General features: G+C 38.9%; 1 pseudogene; it reads right to left on the bottom strand.

The window, feature by feature from the left end:
- Positions 1 to 2061: 2061 nt before the first annotated feature.
- Positions 2062 to 21546, bottom strand: part of LOC119889739 — a 28062-nt pseudogene continuing 8577 nt past the window's right edge.

Genomic DNA, 21546 nt, shown 5'->3' with positions numbered 1-21546 from the left:
GACATCACTGTAAACAAGAAGACGTAGAGATTAAACTCACTGACCGGTGCACCGGGAGACCCTGTGGCTTGAGGGCTGTTTTAGTCTGCCGTTAGTTATCAACTTATCTAGTGGCAACGATGACAAAACAAGCTTTTTTAAGAAGGAGGAGAATCTACGCACGTAGCCAGGCATTTATACTAATGCGTTGGTGTATCCGTCATTCTGCAACTATACCCCCAAACGCTAGTCGGCAGTAGCGCTACAGCATCCACTGTGTTGACTTTTGTCGGTCGAGCAGGCTAACTTCCGGTTTAGCGCTCCGCAAACGTAAATGGGGGTAAAATTGTACTCGACAGAATGGATCACATTCTGATACACACACTCATTTCGCTCAGGTTGTGACGGTCAAATATATTGATCCACCGTGTTACAGCCTAGCCATTAGTAAAAGTTACTACAAAGCATGGGGCACTTCCTGTCGGCTCAGAGACATTGTGAGGCTTCCCAGCCGACCAGTCACAGTGCTTATGGTCCGTGTCGACTCTACGTGTAGTTACATTTTTGAGGAGGTGCATGTCAGCGTAGCCTCTGCGTAGCTTACGCCGTCGATTCAACGCAAAAGTATAAATTACACTTCACTCTCTCATGCAGTGCCAATGGTATGATCTCTGTCATCACACGCAACTGGTCACATGCACACACACACATCAACACAGCGTTCAGTCAGTGCGTGAGAGTGCCTGGCCGAGAAAATGCACAGGGGAACGAAAGAAAGAGAAAAGGTAGAGCTGAGACAGAGAAAAGGCAGGAGGAAAGTGCCATTAAATGCTGTAAAATTCCAGATATCTTTATGATTAAGGGACATGGTGGTGTTTAAAAAGAAAAATACATAAACTACTCATATCACATCATATCATCATCAGTACCTGTTTTAATATGCCATGAAAGCAGAAGATGTGTTTGTATGGAAAATAAAGACCTGTATACTCGTTTCAGGTGTCTCCAGTTACTCAGAGCTACATGATGATAAACATAAATCCAGTCCCATATCAATTAATAAGTATAAACCCCTTGAGGTTTTGTGTAGCCAGCCAACAATATGTATTTCAATAGGACAAGACTTGATTCAAAGTAAGTTAAACTCCTGCGCACTGTCTTGCTTACTGTTGGTGAAATCATTTATGACATTTTCAGTCAGATACCTTCATCAGATCAACAAGCAAACATTTGAAGTGAGACATTAAAGATAACTTTCTCTTTTGATTAAGTTGTACTGCTCATCAATACACCTATAATACATTTACCTGCAGACAATTATTTTAGTTTGTAAGACAAAGCTTTCATTCTTTGAAATGTTTACCTTTCAGCCTTTTCAGGTAACTAATTTCAACTTGCAGGTTTGACAAAAAAATTTAGCTTACAGCCTTTCAGTGCGTTTGAGCTTCTTCAGGCATTTGATTTTACCTCTTCTGCATTTTCTGCAGTGTTGCAAGTTAATTTCAGCTTTCAGTATCTTAAAGAGACAGGAGCATCTACAGACAGAGGCTGAAGTGAGAGCTTGCATGAAGGTCCTGAAGGGCCATAGAAAATTATTTTTTTTAACTTTGAATCATTCCAAATTTTACACAATTTAATGTTAGCAATCCAGTTTAGCGTCAGCCTTTAACAGCGAGCATTCACACCACAATTTCTCCACAAATTGCATTTCCAGTTAGTATTTAGTCCACTGGAAACTGAAAATGACTGTTAACAAAATGCACCATAACAAAAATCCAGATCTGGCCAACATGTACAGTATATAATCTGTGTGAATCAAGGGATATGGTATCATTTATTACAAATTTACAATATATTTACTGCAAGTTTTTTCCCATCAAATAGATGGCTATTGTGGTTTATGTTACTAAATAGTTTGGTAATGTAGTGTAGATTAGTGTCAGGAAACTTTATTTATGTAAAGATTCATGTAAAGTCTTCTAGGAGTTTTAAGTAAAAACAAGTCTGATGGTGAAGAACCTAGAGCAGCTTCAAGGTAATTTTACAACTTAAAAGATAAAAAAGCCAAAATACATGTTGCACTTTAAGTCAAAAGCAAACTTTATTTAGGTTTATTTGACAGTTTACATGTAGAAGGTAGTTTATTGTCACATATACACATTGCGAAATTCATTCTCTGCATTTCACCCATCCCTCAAGGGAGTAGTGGGCAGTTGCTGTGCACTGACTGAAGCACCACATGTTTTTGATTGTATGCATTTAGAATCAGTGCATATTGCAGTGCGCACTCTGGTGGGCAAACTATGCAACGCTCACGACATGAGGGAAGGATCTGACTCTGTTTCTCTTTTTTAATAGTCATATTGGCTATTATAAATGCCGATGCAGGTATATCTGCAAGTATATCGCCGATCTGCAAAACAATTAATCGGTTGAGCTCTAGTTAAGAAGAAAAAAAGCATTCAAGATCATTCTTTGAAAAGCCTAAATTCAAATCCACCTACGACACCCATAAAAGCACTGAAATTGCAGCACACACATCCCAATCAACCAAAATTAAACTAATAAAATAAGAACATATAAGATAAAACATGAAAATACATTCTAGAAGATGAAAAACATATCATTAAAAACAAAAAGTCCGCGTGCTCACTTGAACTCATGAGCGAGCATAATCCAAAACACAACCGCAACACGGAAACAATGGCATGCCAGCTGTGGCTTTTTTCCAGACATGTTCAGGCTCTGTTACTTCAATGTTCCTGGCTAAGACACAGCAGCGAGCCACATATTGGCATAATACTCCCTGGGAAAAAAAGGCTGTGTAACAGCAGCTATAGACAGACAGGGAGACACCTTAACACAACGTGCTGAAAACTCCCACTGCAAAGTTACAGTAATATTTTTATATCATCTTGAGGTTGAACTGATCCATGCTCGTTATATGATGACGTTACATTTACAGCATTTAGGAGACGTGATACATTGGCTTAAGCTCACCTGCTGCAGTAACTGATATTACTATTAGGCTCAGCAATGTGAGAACAGCTAAATGTATTGGATGTTAACGAAATAAATTTTATTTTATTTATTAATATGTAATATAATTGAAAAGCTAGGGGCTATATGTAGTTTTTCAATTAAATTACTTATCAATAAATTTTCATTGCCTTATTGTCAATGGGCTCAAAACTCACTTAGAAATGAAGCATATGCCAGTTTTCTCTGTTGTTTTCATCAGCCACTATTCTGCTATAAATGTGAGGACAGCGTATCGGATTCAGCTCTGTGAGCCTCTCTCTGACTACAGCGACAACACCGTTGCTAACTACATGCAGTCCACTTACACCACAAAACACTGACTCCAACACAAACTCCATGTAAAGGATAAATATAACAATAAAGGTTTATGCAATGAAGCCTGTCAGACCAAACAAGTCGGGTAAAAATAGTCACACCAGAAACCCACGGAGAGAGTCACGTTAGCTTTTCAGATTACTTCACCAGCTAACACGACCCATATTACTATCCTGTGTACCACTGGTATTATGTCAAAGTGTTGTGCAAATGTGGAGCAATTTGTTTACTAGCCTATAGTGATGCAGGGCAGAAGCAGCCTGAGTCTCTGTAACTAACATGATCCACATAATATAAAATACTCCAGCTCACTAACCGTTTCATTATCATCCAATACATTTTGCTGTGTTGACATTGCTGAACCTCCTTTGAAAGATACACAGGTAAAAAAGTAAAGTTAGTTACTGAAAAGCAGCAGGCAAGCTAACGCTGATGTAGCATGTCAGCTAAATGCAGTAAATGTTATCATGTAACCAGCATGGATAAGTTTAACTTGCAGCTGATAAAACTATTACTGTAACGTTGCAGTAGGGGTTTACCTGTGTTTCCAGTCTGTTCTCCCTGTTTGTCTATAGTCACTGTCACACTGCCTTTTTTCTGGGAGTACTGTGCCATTATGCAGGAGTCTCACTGCGCCACAGCCGACATGCTGTGCCATGAGTTGAAGCGAGCACGCATACGAGCACACACCTGGTTCAAACTTAAAACCGCACTTCTAGTGGCCGCTGAAAACTACCCCTTTAAAGATCAAAAATGTTGTTCCCGCCCAAATAAAAATCTAAAATCCCTCCATATAATTCACAACAAATAATCTTAAAGTAGACATCAAAACAAAACTCAAAGAGGACAGAAATAACTTGATAAAAATGGATGAGACCAAATCCAGAGGATTGACTGTGTGACCGCAGAGAGCTTCAGTGGATAATCAGACTTCTGCTGTTTCTCCCCACTGAGCAAACCTAAAACATCCACCAGAAAAATAAACAGTGAGGTTGTGAACAGTAATGACAAACAGTAGGCTTGTCACATCATCTATCATCTGTTTGAATGTTTGGTTTGGATCATCAATTTCACTAAACGTACCTGCACGTGTCACGGTGCAGCTGCTGGACCAGGTGGATCAGCACTAGTGTAATTAAAAGCATTGTTAGCATTATCCAGAATAGCTCATAATCAGGGCTGTTTACATTTTAACAATGTTTTACCAAATTAGTGTTTCTTCATCTGTTTTCCCTGTCATTGTGGTATTTCTTCACCATTTCAAGGTCTGCTGTAACATCTAAAAACAACAAAAACATAGCATTTACATTGAGTGCACTATAAATCGACTATTGGAAATTTGTGATTAATAGTTTTAATAAAATATTTACAGTATTTTTAGTGATCATATTTTTATTTTGATATGTTCCCTTTACCTGGGATTGAGACAGCATCTGTCTTGAGTGACAGGTCGATTGATTCCTGAATTGTTTCCTCCAGTATCTTCAGGATTTCCTCCTAATTCAGCATTAAAATCTTTATCAAGTCTCACTCCCACAGATAAACTGAATCCTACATGAATTAACTGTTTAAATGTGTGTTCAGCAGGCTGCTCAAACTGGATAACAGCTATAAATGCTTTATTATGTTTCTGTCTTAGATAATTGACATATACAATCACACATCAAGATGAAGATGTGCAGTGTGACACATTTTACTATATCATCATCATCATCATCATCATCATCATATGTATTATGAGATGTGACAAACCTTCAAGTCTCTCAGCTGGTTCAACATAACATCTTTAGCCTGCTCAAACATGGTGTTCTTTGAATCATGAACATGTCTCTCAATAGTGTCCTTCATGTTTTGCAGCACACCCGCTCCTCGAAATGCGGCTGCTTCTACAACAAAAAAATTAATTGTTGTCAACTACAGTTTTCTAGACAATCATGATAAATGTAAATTATTATTGTGTCAGGTTGTAGATGTCTTTATCTCCTATCTTACTTGTATAGCACTTTTCCATGGTCATCTCGATTGTTGCCATCAGACTGCTGTAGACTTTTTTCTTACGCTCCCGGATGATTTTGTTGAGTTTTATCTTAATTTTTCTTCCTTAAAGAGAGAAAATAAAGTATACATCAACATAGTTATTACAGTAAAATCAAGGTAATCCCAATTAAGCTAATCTTTCAGTTTTTCAAAACTTTTTTTCTTTGTTATTTGACCTGAAAATCAGTAAATTATTAAAACTGATTTTCGAAACACAACCTGTTTATCTGCATTGTTAACAACATTTACTATGTTGATAGCATTATTCATACACAGTGTACATGAACATGTTAATAACTCAAGTAGCTCAATAGCCACTGTTTATATATTTTTTAATGTTTAGTCTTCATTCCAGTCCTCAAACACAAACTAGATGTTTGATTTAGACAAACAGCTTGATAATGGACTTGCAGATATTTTTCTCATCTTTTACCTCTGTCTTGAGAAATTTCAGTTGCAGTTCGACATCTTTGTGCTTTTGATCAGCGTCTCTGTGTCAAGTGAAAACGTGTTGATGACCCCGTTGAATGGTTCACGTTTTCTTTCATTTCTGAAACATGTTAAAAGTTGAAATGTTTCATAAAGAAAGCAATGACAAGTGTATTTTAACAATGCAATTTGTACATATGTATCGCATTTCACAGATTTTTTCCATCCAAAGAGTTTCATGTCCTTGCTAAGTCATTTCTTACGGGAAGGCCTTCTTGAATTCCTCATCAATGCTGTTGGTCAGGTGGGAAACTAATTCTGCATTGAGGTTTATTTGTTTCCTTCCTTTTGCTTTGTGGGTGCCACCGTTCTTAACAACACACTTCAATATCTTGTGAAAAGCACCACCTTTTACCCATCTCTGAGACAACGCAGAAAAACATAGAGAAATAAGTTAGCAGTTAACATTTTCACATGCATTGCAAAATCAGTTGTTTTGATGCAATTATAATTCAAATACGTACAGGCTCTAAGACACGACTCAAGACTTTTACACATGAACTTTCTGATGTTTCAACCCCCTCACTCAGGCATTTTTCAAAAACCTTATGAGCCTCTTCCATGGGTTTTCTGACTTTGTCAAGTTCATGTCTCAGCTTTTCTTCAAGGTCTGTGTATACTTTTGTTTTTTCGTCAGCCTAAAATCAAGCACAACACATTCAGTATTTAAAGCAATGAAACTATAATGCAGCCTGATTGGGCAGTATTTATTTCTACTTTATTTGACAGCTAAAATTGACTCCAAATGGATTTAAGAATTATTTTTACTTAACTTTAACATGTTTTCACTGAATTTCAGCAAAGGTTACTTCAGTTTAATTATTTATTGTAAACATTATTTCCTGTCAATATTAATGATAATTATAACTGAAAGACAATGACAGATGTTTATTTCTTGATCTTACAACTTCTCTAGATTTGGCCCCTTGCATCAGAGAGAGAATCCCATGAGCTCCAGACACATAGTTAAATGTCTCTGAATGATGGTCATTGAGCTTTTGCAGAAATTCCTGAAGTTTGGGTATTTCTGTAAAGAAAAAAAAGCAGTTTCCCTTACATATTACAATACATGCCTTTGGTGTGGGAGACCTGGGTTTGATTACCACTGCAACATTGACTAAGTGTCTTGCTCAGGGACTCATTAACCTCTAGTTGCTCCAGAGGCGTGTGACCTCTGACATAGTATATGGCAAATGTAAGTCGCTTTGGATAAAACGTCAGCTAAATTACTAATTATTATTTATTTTACAACAATAGACCAACACAGTCTGCTTAAACAAACCACATAAACAATTACATATTATTAGGTACATCTTGCTAGTACTGGGTTGGACCCCCCTTTTGCCGCCTTAATTCTTTGTGGCATACTTTCAGCAACAATACTCAGGTAGGCTGTCGCATTTAAACACTCCTCAGCTGGTGCTAATGGGCACAAAGTGAGCTAAGAAAATCTGCCCTGAACCACTGATACAAGGCAGGATGGATCCATACTTTCATGTTGTTAACCAAATTCTGCATCTACCATCTGAATGTCACAGCTGAAAGACACTAGTCAGACCAGGCAATGTTTTTCCAATTATAGCCTCAGTTTCTTGTTCTCAGCTGACAGGAGTGGCACCCAGTGTGCCTTCTGCTGTTGTAGCCCATCTGCTTCAAGGTTTGACATGTTGTACGTTCAGAGATGGTATCTGCATACCTTGTAACGAGTTATTTGAGGTACTGTTGCCTTTCTGTCATCTCAAACCAGTCTGCCCATTCTCCTCTGACATGAACAAGGCATTTTCGTCCACTCACTGGATATTTTCTCTTTCTTGGAATATTCTCTGTAAACCATAGAGATGGTTGTGCCTGAAAATCCCAGTAGATCAGCAGTTTCAGAAATGCTCATACCAGTACAATGTGGAAAAGGTGTTGGAACCCCTAGGCTAATGACTTTTCCAAAAGCTAATTAGAGTTAGGTTTCAGCCAACCTGGAGTCCATTCAATGAAATGACATTGGAGGTGTTGTTTAGAGCTGCCCTGTCCTATACAAAACCTACACCAATTTTAATTTTGCTATTCTCATTAAGAATTGCCTGATGGGAGCCATGCCTTGAACAAAAGAGCTCTCAGAAGACCTAAGATTAAGAATTGTTGACTTGTATAAGCTGGAAAGGGTTACAAAAGTATCTCTAAAACCCTTGATGTTCATCAGTGCACGGTAAGATAAATTGTCTACATATGGAGAAAGTTCAGCACTGTTGCTATTGGCCATTCTGCAAAGATGACTGCACGAGCACAGCGCAGAATACTCAATGAGCTTAAGAAGGATCCTAGAATGTCAGATGAAGACTTACAGAAATCTCTGGAATATGCTAACATCTCTGTTGACTCTACAATATGTAAAACACTAAACAAGAATGGAGTTCACCACGAGGAAGCCAATGCTATCCAAAAAATACATTGCTGCATGTGTGAAGTTTACAAAAGAGCACCTGGATGTCCACAGCACTACTGGCAAAATATTCTGTGGACAGATGAAATCAAAGTTCAGTACTTTGATAGGGACACACAACCCTATGTGTGAAGGAAAAAAAGGCACAGCACACCAACATCAAGACCTCGGGGCCTTGAAGGGTTGCTATCATCAACGGAAAAATTAATTCCAAAGTTTATCAAGAAATTTGGTAGGAGAATGTAAGGCCATCTGTCTGCCAGCTGAAGCTCAGATTATGGAACTGAAGATGGTTGATACAACAGAACAACAACCTGAAGCACAGAAGTAAATCAACAACATCAACTTCAGCAAAGAAAATACATATTCTGAATTAGCCCAGTCAGAGTCCTGACCTCAACCCAATTGAGATGCTTTGGCATGACCTCAAGAGTGATTCACACCACACATCCCAAGAATATTGCCTAACTGAAACACTTTTGTTAACGGTTCAGTGTGTAAGTTTAGTGGCATCTAGTGGTGAGAGTTGCGAATTACTGGCTGGTGAGGATCAATGCTCCTCTCACTTTGCTTAATTTATTAGATAAGCAATCTTCAAATCTTACCAAAATGTTTTTAAAAAAAAATTAAAATACAACAGAAACACAAAGTAGAGTGTAGCATGTGAAAGTACAAATTACATAATTGTGTACACAGTTGCAAAGCACTATAAAAAAATAAAAAACTGGTCACTTGATAGGCACACTCATGTTATGTGTCACTATTAGCAGTAAAATGAATACATGTTTTCCACCAGGGCAGTACTCAACAGAAGTTTAGCAGCTGATCTGAGCTCCACTTGCAAAGCCATAACAGAGCGCTGTAGAATAACTACATTAAATTACAATCCAACAAATATTTTTCTACCAGAGCAGTAAAGATTTAGCTGGCTGATCTGAGCTTAGATGCTGGAAGCTGCATTTTATTGCCCATTACTGATCAGCTGATTGTTTTATGAACTTAACGACAAAGCCAAAACAGCGCTGGAGAGTGTCACTACATGAAATTAATCAATTACATATTTTACACCACAAGCCAAAGCACAGCACTGGAGAATAACTACATGAAATTAATCCAACTACATGTTTTTTTCTACCAGAGCAGTAAAAGTTTAGCTGGCTGATGCTTCCATGCTGTTTTATTGCCAATTACTGATCACTTATGTAACCAGAAAAGCCAAACCACAGCACTGGAGAACAACAAGGCTACATAAAATTAATCCAACAAGATAAGAAACTGACAGGGGAAACACACCACGGTTCTCTGTGATTATGGCCAGGTTCTAGCTAAAGCTATCAACAACCAGTGTTGGGGGTAACGTGTTACTGTAATCAGATTACTTTTGTCTGTAACGCGTTACTGTTGATAACTTCAGTAATCACATTATGTTACTAATAACAAAATCATTGCGTTACTTGCATACTGGTTATGGAACCATCCACATAATGGGAGAAAAATAAATCAAACGTCCCTTTTCCTGTGTGTTTGTTTTTCTGACTTCACTTTTGACTTCAGCGCCAGTTCATGAGGACGCAGAAATTGCAGAGCTGCCAAAGAAGTAGTAATACGGGTTTGTCTGACAAAAGATTGGAGAAACTCCTGCCCAGGGTGCGAACTACAGGGGAGCCAGGGTGAGTTTAGCACCCCTTAATAAAACATCAGCTCCCCCTAAAAGCATGATTTGTGATATTTTGAGTTGACAGCAAACTTTATTGACAATCTCTGTATTTCTCTATCATCATGGATCATGCGGAGCGTCAGACGTCATCCAGCCAGAGGGAACGATGACCGACCGTCTGCAGCGGGCCGGTCGCTCCTCGATCTCCTGTACGCTCCACCGCCCCTCTGCCTCTACCTCTCCAGTACGGTTGTGATCGTTCCCTCTGGCTGGATGAATATTAAGCATAACAAATGCACTACTGCAGCTGGGGGGTCTCTGTAGCGCCACGCAACTTTCTAAATTCTTCTTTCTCACGGAGAAAAGAAAGGTCAGGTTGCAAACACAGCCTCAGCCTTTGTCAAGTGTAATAGTAGCAAAATGGTTAGATATGTATGTCCTCATTGTAATAAGGATTTGTGTTGATCAGAGCATATACGAGGTGTAACTATATATTGTTATTGTGCATCACAGGTGATGTTATGCAGTAATCCAATAGTATTTAGAGTCACTAGTTACTTTCAGCAGTGAGTAACTAGTAAAGTAGAGCATTACTTGAAAAACAAACAAAAAAAGCAACTAGTAGTTTGAGTAACTACCCCAACATTGCAAACAACAGCTTAAATTTGCATCGCTAAAGTCCGACTAACTCAATTACCTGTCCAGCAGAAAACAGACAACCTCAGATCCGTTTTGAAAACATCTGTCCCACATCACAGCCTTCCATCTGGGAAAATCCACGCCGATTATGTCCCTGATTTTTTGCCCTCAGCTGTTTGTATCTGTCCCAACTCCTTTGGCTTCATGGTATAAAGATCCACAGGCTGTCGAATCTCGTGCTAAATAACACGTGTTCGTTCATTTGTCCAAATGTCACTTGATGATGACGCGCTCTGTAGTGCTGTTTGTCCGTTGTCGGCTATTGTAGAAACATGACGACAAAATATGGCAATGTCCATAGAAGGGGGTGCCCTCGGTTATGTAGATAAAAATGGCTCATTCTAAGGTAATAAAAACTTAATGGTTCATTATGCAGGGTCTTTACACACCACTGAAAACATACAGGTGCTGTTCATATAATTAGAATATCATCAAAAAGTTGATTTATTTCAGTAATTCCATTCAAAAAGTGAAACTTGGATATTATATTCATTACACACAGACTGATATTTCAAATGTTTATTTCATTTAATTGTGATGATTAAAACTGACAACTAATGAAAATCCCAAATTCAGTATCTCCAAAAATTAGAATATTACTTAAGACCAATACAAAAAAAGGATTTTTAGAAATGTTGGCCAACTGAAAAGTATGAACATGAAAAGTATGAGCACTCAATATTAGTTGGGGCTCCTTTTGCCTGAATTACTGCAGCAATGCGGCGTGCATGGAGTCCATCAGTCTGTGGCACTGCTCAGGTGTTATGAGAGCCCAGGTTGCTCTGATAGTGGCCTTCAGCTCTTCTGCATTGTTGGGTCTGGGTATCGCATCTTCCTCTTCACAATACCCCATAGATTTTCTATAGGGTTAAGGTCAGGCGAGTTTGCTGGCCAATTAAGAACAGGGATACCATGGTCCTTAAACCAGGTACTGGTAGCTTTGGCACTGTGTGCAGGTGCCAAGTCCTGTTGGAAAATGAAATCTGCATCTCCATAAAGTTGGTCAGCAGCAGGAAGCATGAAGTGCTCTAAAACTTCCTGGTAGACGGCTGCGTTGACCTTGGACCTCAGAAAACACAGTGGACCAACACCAGCAGATGATGGCACCCCAAACTATCACTGACTGTGGAAACTTTACACTGGACTTCAAGCAACGTGGATTCTGTGCCTCTCCTCTCTTCCTCCAGACTCTGGGACTCTTGCCCTCCTTGTGCAAGGAGTCAATGGTCGTCTTTTGGACAGCTGTCAAGTCAGCAGTCTTCCCCATGATTGTGTAGCCTACAGAACTAGACTGAGAGACCATTTAAAGGCCTCTGCAGGTGTTTTGAGTTAATTAGCTGATTAGAGTGTGGCACCAGGTGTCTTCAATATTGAACCTTTTCACAATATTCTAATTTTCTAAATTTTCTAAATATTCTAATTTATACTGAGATACTGATTCTGGGTTTTCATTTGTTTTCAGTTATAATCATCAAAATTAAAAGAAATGAACACTTGAAATATATCAGTCTGTGTGGAATGAATGTATAAATCATACAAATTAATGCTCCGTACTTGTATAGCGCCTTTCTAGTCTTTTCGACCACTCAAAGCGCATTCATACACTGAGCCTAAGTGCTCAAACGGAAACTAACACTCACACTCACTGGCGGAATAGCCACCAGGGGCAATTTGGGGTTCAGTATCTTGCCCAGGGACACTTCGACACGCAACCAGGGGGAGCCAGGGATCGAACCTTTCTGTCAATGAATCCTCAGAAATATTACACACTGAACCTTTAAGAGGAATGGTCCAAAATTCCTCCTTACTGTTGTTCAGGTCTAACTACAGGAAATGTTTGGCTGAGGTTATTGCTGCCAAAGGAGGTCAACCAGTTATTAAATCCAAAGCAGATGGTGTTTGTCTATTGTGTGACTTAGATGAAAATCACATCACAATTATGTCCAGTTCATCGCTTGAGCACTGCCGAAGGTGGCCTTGAGCAAGCCCCTGAACCCCTAACTGCTCTAGGTGCCGCACTGAGTGGCAGCCCCCTCACTCTGACATCTCTCCATGTGTTATTGCTATGCCATGGGTCCTGTTTGTGCATGTGTGTATAATAATAACAGAGTGAAAAAACATTGAATTTCCCTTTGCAGGATTAATAAAGTATGTTTTCTTCATCTTCTAAATCCAAAGGGTTCACATATTTGTTCGTGCGACTGTAAATATAACAGACATAAGGAGACTTCACCTACCTGTTTCATCTGGGTTTAGATGTTTTTTCTTTAGAAACTCCTTGGGGCTCACAGTAAACACTTGAAACAGTCATCACTGAAGTGTTTCTGGAAACAAAATGTTTTGAATGATTTTAAGACAGGATTGCATTTGTAGACAATCTTTGTGTCTCTTTAAACTCACCTTAACCTGGTTAAGTTTGCTGAATTCTTTTCTCACTTCGTCCTTGGTGTGCATGTTGCTTTTAAATATGAGAGCACGAATACCAGCTGCTGAACTATAAAAAAGTATTTGTAAGTGGCACCTCATCCAATTTTTGCATTTTTTCCCCTCTTATCTTATATACAACATATCTGTTTTAGAAACCTGGAAATGCTAGCTGTAGTAATCTCGCAAGAGGATACTATGGCATGTAAACATCTAGGTTTCTGAGCATTTTCTGCCATGCTTGCAGGTGTGTTATCAACTCACATTTGTAGCAGTAGGTCAAGTGAAACAAGAAAGATGTTGAAACTGCCAGTACGCTGGCTTTGTTCAGATGGTAGGCAAATCAGATATTTAAAAGGGAAAAGTTGGTACCTTTTCTGTGGCCAGTCAGTGTTGATGGTAAATTTAGTCAATTGAAGCAATACATTCCTCAATGTGTGCTATATTGACAGAAAAAACAGTTCTTCTGCTCGCAGAGCCATGGTGGCAGTGCCTATACATAACAGGATGCATTGCAAGCTAGCTACTGGGTGCTAATCAAAGTTACACAATGATGGTTTCATCAATTTCTTTTCACATATAGCTATTTCATTAGAGTCAGGGCATTTCTATTGTTACGTGCCAGGCAGGTCTTGCGCACTGTTTTTTTTTTTTTCCTACTTCATGGAGGATAGCTGCAATGACGGTTAAGTTTACACATTCAAAGATAGATACACAGGAGACTGTGCACCCTATGGACAATATATAAGAGCCAACAATAAGATGAAGATGTAGATGTTCCTTTCTCTTTAAGGCCCCCCTCTCAAAGCCCACTGTCTTCTGATTGGCCAAGACCTGGAGTATGTTACCAGATACAGACAGACTGAGGCTAGCTGTGCGGAGCAAATGACCATATGGAACACAGGCTCTGTGTAGCTCTGTGTGTTGTCAAACGGAGCCATAAGTAGAAAAAGCTGTTAAAAACAACAAATCTGAGGTTTTTAAAAAATACTTTAACCTCATTATTTGAAGCTTTGGCCATGTTTAACATGAACATCCAAAATTGTAATATTGTAGATAAGTCATAAAATACAGAAAAGCATAATAAGCCAGATTATACAGACTGACACACAATCAAATTTCATATGAAGCTGTATACAATATGGATATGCCAAAAATATATTTGGGCTGGCAATCTGTATAAGGCCAACATATGTTGAGGTGCAGTTTGAGTTTCCAACAATTACAACTCTCATTTTCTGTGATGGAATCATTGGAGCACATACTTCTTTGTCACAAAAATCAGTAATAAGCCAAGCCACCCCCCCGGCCCTGCGGAAGGCGCGCGAGTCGGCCCAGGTGCCCCGCGGTCGTGCCACATAAGGACCCCAAGTTTGGTGTTGAGCCGCCATCCCAAACCTAGGTAAAATGTGGCATGGTTGGAAATCCTATTCAATTCAAGTAGATTTTCCACAGCCTTTCAGCTTCGATTATAGCGCCACCTAGAATCCAGATTGAATAAAATTTTTCCAGGTGTGATCAGAGGCCCATGGGGAAGAACTGACCCAAATTTGGTGTGAATCGGACTTGCGGTAATGAAGATATAGTCAAGGGGATTCTTTTTCAATAGCGCCAACTAGGGGCTAACTGTACCAAATTTTGCACAGCCCCTCAGGGGGGGCATGCTACATAAGGTCATCAAGTTTTGCGTTGAATGGCCTTTCCAAGCCAGAGATATGTTATACTTCATGTTTTTAGCGTTTTCGCAAATATTTGTTAGCTTGTAATTGGGAGATTTTTTGTCGGATCAAAATTCCCTCTACAAAACTTTGTTCGGATTGGTCCAGAGATGGTCCGTGCCAAGTTTCATGCGGATTCGGAGGAGTTAATTAAAATAGGTTTTTCAGTTTTTGCGATGTAGCTAAAAAAAGTTTGGGCGATGCCTTGCATTTGCGGGTTCCCAGCCCACTCGGGCTTGGACCCCTAAATATTGATTTAGTTTAATTTATTATGGGTCTTCTGAAAATGTGCTACGGGCTTAATACCAGGTTTATATTAGCTTAATAAAATCTTAATAAGGGCCTGTCTCACCTGCCTGAAGAGATATGGGCAGATGAGAGTGGTGTGTTGTGATTAGAAGATATTTTCATCGAGATCTTGAAGGACAATGAATGATAATCTTCATCCATAAAAAATTTGGTTTAGTTCCTGAATAAACTGAAACCAGCCACCAGCTCAATGCACCGTTGGCAACTCATGGAGAAAACTGAAGCAGGCTGGCCCAACTTTACACTGAGTGAGCAACTCTGCAGAAGCACAAGTGCAGCGACAGGCTGGTCAAAACTCACCAGGATTCAGGTACGGTAGTCGACATACTTTTCACCTTTGCAAGGCGATACTGGGGGTTTGCCCAGCCAGTTTGCTTGAGTTGTGTATTTGTAATCTTCATTGAAAAAATTTCAAGGCACAGCCGGGGGAGGAGAGTGTCCAGTTTAGGGATTGCAGGACATCATTATCTTCAATATTGTTATGATGATGGGGGGTATTGTGGGAGATAAGTTGTCTCAGTTTTGTTTGAGGGGGGCTACAATGTCAGACCTTGAAAACCTGAACTAAAAAGCCTTTTGCAGGTACTACCTGTAATTGTGTGTGTGTTTGCTGGTGTTTATTTATGTTGATATCTTGGCTGCCACATGTGTCATGTTGGATATACTCTATCTTAAATCACTTACAGATCATTTAAATCTTCAATAAGATCCGATTTGGTGCAGATAAAGTGAATCCGCTGACACTGGCCACCATTTCCCATGAAGCTACTGGCACTTTCCAGGATCTCCCAGGATTCTCTCTCTGCTGCAGCTCGATTAATTTCAGTCACAATCCACACAGTAGAACAACTCCCAACAATCTAGAGGGGCATAATCTCAAGTTAATTATGATTATGAAATAATAATCAGTGCTTTGTAATAACATAACACAATGTTACAGTTTCTAGTAATACACAATAAACAGCAGTGCGTGCAAAAAAATTACCTCTTTCCACATTTCATCTCTACTCTTGTTACGGTCCCCATTTCCAGGAAGATCCACAAGTGTGACATGCTGGAGAAGATCATTCCCAGGCACCCTGACAGTCACACACTTCACTAGTGGCCAATACCACCTCTTTACTTTATTCCCTTCTCCGTCTTTAGTGTCACTTCTTGTGTATTTGACACATTTTGCAGACAGCTCTTTAGCCTGCAATAAATAAAATTAAAACAATACAAGGGAATTTAATATTTCCATCCATTTATTATCTATAACCGCTTAAACCTTTTGCAGGGTTGCTGACATTTGGTGAGAAGCAGGATGCACCCTGGACGGCGGCAGTTCATCATAGAGAAACAACCAGTCACGCTCACACTCCAGGTAATTTAAGAGTCACCAAATAACCTGCATGTTTATGGACTGTTGGAGGAAGCTGGAGTAGAAAACTAACACAGACACGGGGAGAACAAACAAACTCCAGACAGGCATTCACGCTGCTTTAGAACAGGATAAGATAAAAAAAACGAACAATACAGAAACTATATCAGGGAAAGTAACGTCAAAGGAAAAAAAATAATCGAACTACTGTAATACATAGAAAATAGTAAACCTGAAATGGAGACCATGTTCAATTTTGGACAATAGTAAACAATTAGATTTTAAATTTGGACTTAAACTTGATCAGACTTTGACAGTGCCTTGGATTATGGCTAGTATGTGGCCAAAATGCTGCTCCTTGTGTTTTCTATGAACACCTAGACACTGTCCCAGACCCCAGTCTGTTGACCTGAGTGTTCTTGAAAGCTTATTTGGATAATGCACGGAAAAAAACATAATTAGGTCCTAGCCCTGTAAGTGAATGAAGTATTTTAAAATCAATTATACTAATTGGTAAACCAGTGAAGAGAACAGGTGTAAAGTCTTTACTTTAGTTTTTTATAAAACTCTTGTAGCTGCGATCTGAAAAGGTTTAAGTTGCTTATGTACTGTTTGGGTAGAACTGAAATACTACTTTTGCAATAGCCGAACTTGATTGAAATGCGTGAGTCATAGTATAAAATACTAGATGTGACATTACGTCTTAAATCATGGAATAACCAGCCACCCTCTTACCTGGGTATTGTTTATAATTGCAACTATGGTGGATCGGCTGTGCAGTACCTGATTACTTGGTCCAAAGAGACCAGTGAGGCTGGCATCACCTTCCACACGTTAGTATAGAGTAGATTTTTTTTTATTTTTTTTTTAAACAAATGGGTGGTGCTCACAACAGGATTTTCAAATCCGATTTTAAAAACATGGGAGACAATAGACATAACAGAATTATAATCTTTTAATATTTTAATCTTAAGAATCCACATTCTTGATGATTCAGTGAAGATGCAGGACCAAACACTTGGCGTTTATACTAAACAATTTCAAAGGCAGACTGACGTCGTCACCTAGTTGTACTTGACTGTGCTATGGTTTGCTCAGAAAAATAAAAAGAGAGAATAGATGAACTGTTGAACTCATAGTGCGAGCAAATACACTACACATGGGTGACACTTCCTGGTCAGCTCGTTTGAACTGGCTGTTGCGGGATTCTGATTGAAGACACCTTAATTTTGAATCATAAATATATTTATAACCCCTTAAAGTAAAGTAATTTAGTTACTGGTAGACAATGTTCTCAGTGATCTTCCTATGAAGGGTAAATTTGATATGGGGTTGTAGTTATTGAGAACAGATCAATCAAGTCCACTCTTTGTTGAAGAAGACTGTTTTCTCTTACTCACCGATTCACATGTCAAAATCTTCCTTTCGGAACGGAGAAATTCTGAAATTTCTCTAAAATATTTATGATCCATGAGTTTTTCAGAGGATTTGTCTTTCCATTCTTCTCCATACAGCGCTGACAGCTTTTCAACTAAGTCACTATAATCATCATCATTTTTTTCCTGATCTGAATTATCCACAAGGAAATTATCCAAGGGCCACAACTCTTCTTTCCACTCCTGCAAAACAAAATAATAATTATGTCTAACTAAGTTTAATTAAATGGCATGTAATCTAACAAGCAAGTGTATTTTTGCAGCTACATCATAACTTTTTAAATAACTTCAAGTAAACATAAACGGCTCATTTTACCTCTTTTGTAATGAACTCAATTTCTGCCTCATACTTTGAGCTCTGCATGTTAGCCTCCACTTTAATCATGACTGTGGTACATGCCCTGACACTTCCAGAGGGCAAGAGATTCTTCTCTCCGATGACTGCGTTTATCAAAGTGCTCTTTCCAGCCCCAGTTTTACCAAAGACACCGACCAGCTCCCTCTGGTCCGTCTCCAAATCTTTGATTTTATCCCTGTTGTAGAAGAATTTAAAGAAGGGTTAACTGATTAATTTAGGAAATATACACTGAACACTGAAAGAATGTGTCAAAATCCATCTACGAACAAACTACCCAAGCATAATTCAAAGTAGCTATAATCAATATTTATATATCAACAATGGATGTAATGAATACTTGCATGTGAAAGGGATCATTATAGAGATGAAACCACACAGAATCATCATCAGATGCAGTTCACTTCAGCACCACAGAGCTTCATACAGTCTTTCGCATGTTGTTTTGGTTTTCAGCCTGCTAGTTTACTTTTTTGGTTCACTCACTACCAGGGCTTGACATCAACTCTTTTGCTCACCAGCCACTGTGGCTAGTGGTTTTCCAAAGTTATTAGCCACACAGCATTTTCACTAGCCACATTTTTGTTGTTGGGAAATTATATTTTATAGGGTTATGGTTGAATATGGCATGCTAAAATTGCCTTGAACTAGATTTACAACCCTTTTAAATGTAAATGACCACTGTATACACCCAAATCAAGACTACATACAAATGTTAATTTAATGATTAATTTAAAAGATCAAGTCTAAACTGGAATAACCTAGCTTCAAAAACTGAATATTTATCAACAACAGCAGTAAATAGGCTACTGTAACACAGAGTAGAAAAAATCTGCATTTGAAACAGAGCAAAGGCGAACAGATTATTTTTGTCTAATTAAATTAACCCCCTCATAGTAATGGCTGTTTAATTTGACATTCGCGCAACGCCTGGTTGCCTAGCAATGCCTATTCAGGCCATATCACGAGCTAGAACTATATTCGATAGGTAGATATGGTATCACGAATGGACCAATGAGCAAACACTGCAGATAGTCATCAGGGGAGTTGTAGTGTCGTAGTGTCACATTGCAATGCATTTGTTGAGAAGACTACAATTATTCAACCAAAATAGTAAATAAAAGTGGCTTGTGGGAGTGACTGTGTTACCCGCCATGGCTGAAATCCAACCACATTTGGTGGGTTGGCGGTGGTTAATGTCAAGTTATGCTCACTACTCTCTTCACACAGAAAATTGAGAAGAGTACATTTTTTGGTGTTAGTGAAATTTGAGTAAATGTATGAGTCAATTCTACTTTGATGAAGTCGAATCCATTATATTTGACTCTCCGTTGACTTGATGGTGTCAAAACAGAGTGTAAAAACAAAATGTCACTAAATCAAACCTGTAAGTGAAATTGTATAAATATTAACTCTGAACTTCTTACTCTTATCTCTGATCCTGGATTTACAATTTGAAGTGTTTATGTCACCCCGCCCCCACTATGTAGGTCTACACACACCGGTTGGCTGAAGCCAGGAGAGTCTTCATGACAGCACTCCAATGATGGGAAACTAGGGATTGTGCTTTTGACCTGCATCCAAACTTAAATAAGATAGATAAGTAAATGATGTATCTGTTAATGTTTTATTTAGGGATCCAAGCAGCAAAGCTGCTGGAGCGTGGCCTGTTACAAATGTAAATTTCCAGACTTTTAACATTCCAAACTTCCAAAACTCTAAGAAAATCACCCGTACGTCCTAGGGAGCTGAAGTTTTTTTCAGCACATCCGCTGATATCAGACAAATGTTTGCCTCAAGTCTTGAAGCTAAACCTAAATCGACAGACATTCTCTTGATGGCCGATTTCATGTGTTTCAAATGGTTTTCGGTCAAACGGTGAGTATGCAATGATATTCATTATAAAACGAGTAGCTCAAATCAAGCAATCTGATTGGTTCATAGCAGCGATATAATGAGCATATATAACGTTAATGACATCGAATTCCTTTGCACAGATCCTTATCACACCGCGACAAAGAAGGTTTGATTATAATCTGAGCTTCGTGGAGGTCTCACGCCCCATTTACACCTGGTGTTAAAATAAGATCTGATACAGAACGCATTTTACCCGACGGAGATAGATAAATAATTAATGAGAGAGAGAAATCATTGCTTTTTACATGATTCAACATTTCCCTCTCTCTCTCACACACACACACACTCGTCCACTACTTGCCCCAGATGTCTGCGATATTGCAAGAAAGTTTAAGTTTCAATAGCCTGTTCAAAAGACTATTGCTCAAGGAGAGACACAATTCCGCCCTTTATGATGGGTATAATTTTAAAGTGTTATTTTACGCACTGCTTGCCTCCGGCACACAAGAGCAAGCATATTATAAATTACCAAAGTCAATCTACTGACGCTGGACAGTTTTTAGTGGCTGCACAATAAACGGCAACGTGCAAAAATAAATAGTTCTAATAATTCTAGCCTTTGATGTATGTTGCTTAGCAACTGTCATAGCCCACCAGCAGCCTGGTGGAACTACTTTGTTCATAAAGAAATGTCTGTTGATGAAATAAAACAAAGTCAAATTGTAGTGCGTCTGTTAGCCTACTTTCTTTTTGCCACACTTGGGCTGTGTCCGAAATCACCCACTACTCACTATATAGTGGACTATTTAGTGAGCTCGCCATTTTGTAGTGCTGTCCGAATGTATAGTGGGAGTTATTATACCCTATATAGTCAACTCAATGTATCCCAGAATGCATTTTGAAAAGTAGTGTACAACCGAGGGTCACTAACCAAGCTATATATACCGTCATGTATTGCGCTGATAGAATAAAAATGATTGTCCGACGGCAATGACGTAATTAACGGCGATGAAATAACAATCGGAGTACTGTCCGAAAGTGTTTTAATAATGCGAGTGAGCTCACTATATAGTCCTCTACATACAACTCCCTACATAGGGGGTAGGGAGTAGTGAATGAGTGGGGATTTCGGACACAGCCTTGGTAACCGTTTTATAAAAGCAGTAGTTCACTTCAGGCCATGATATACGCTTATTATAGCACAGTTAAGGGGGTTGGCGAACAAGGCCCCTTAACTGTGCTATAATAAGCGTTATACCACGACCTGTCGTGAGCTATTGCTTAAGGATCTTGCTATAACTTGTACAGTATGCACAACATTTCCTTTTTTGCTCAGCGTTGGACCAAACACCACCAATAATTGACAACACACTTAAAACCAGCAAAATGATGTGTGTTTTGTTTTTTTTCCCCCAGAAGGTAGGATACAGGTAGA

Source organism: Micropterus salmoides, unplaced genomic scaffold, assembly GCF_014851395.1.
Source record: "Micropterus salmoides isolate LMB-PRFRI ecotype aquatic unplaced genomic scaffold, ASM1485139v1 Ms_hic_scaffold_10, whole genome shotgun sequence".
NCBI lineage: Eukaryota > Metazoa > Chordata > Actinopteri > Centrarchiformes > Centrarchidae > Micropterus > Micropterus salmoides.
Note: the sequence above shows the minus strand (reverse complement) of the source record. Positions and strands in the feature narration are given on the sequence as shown.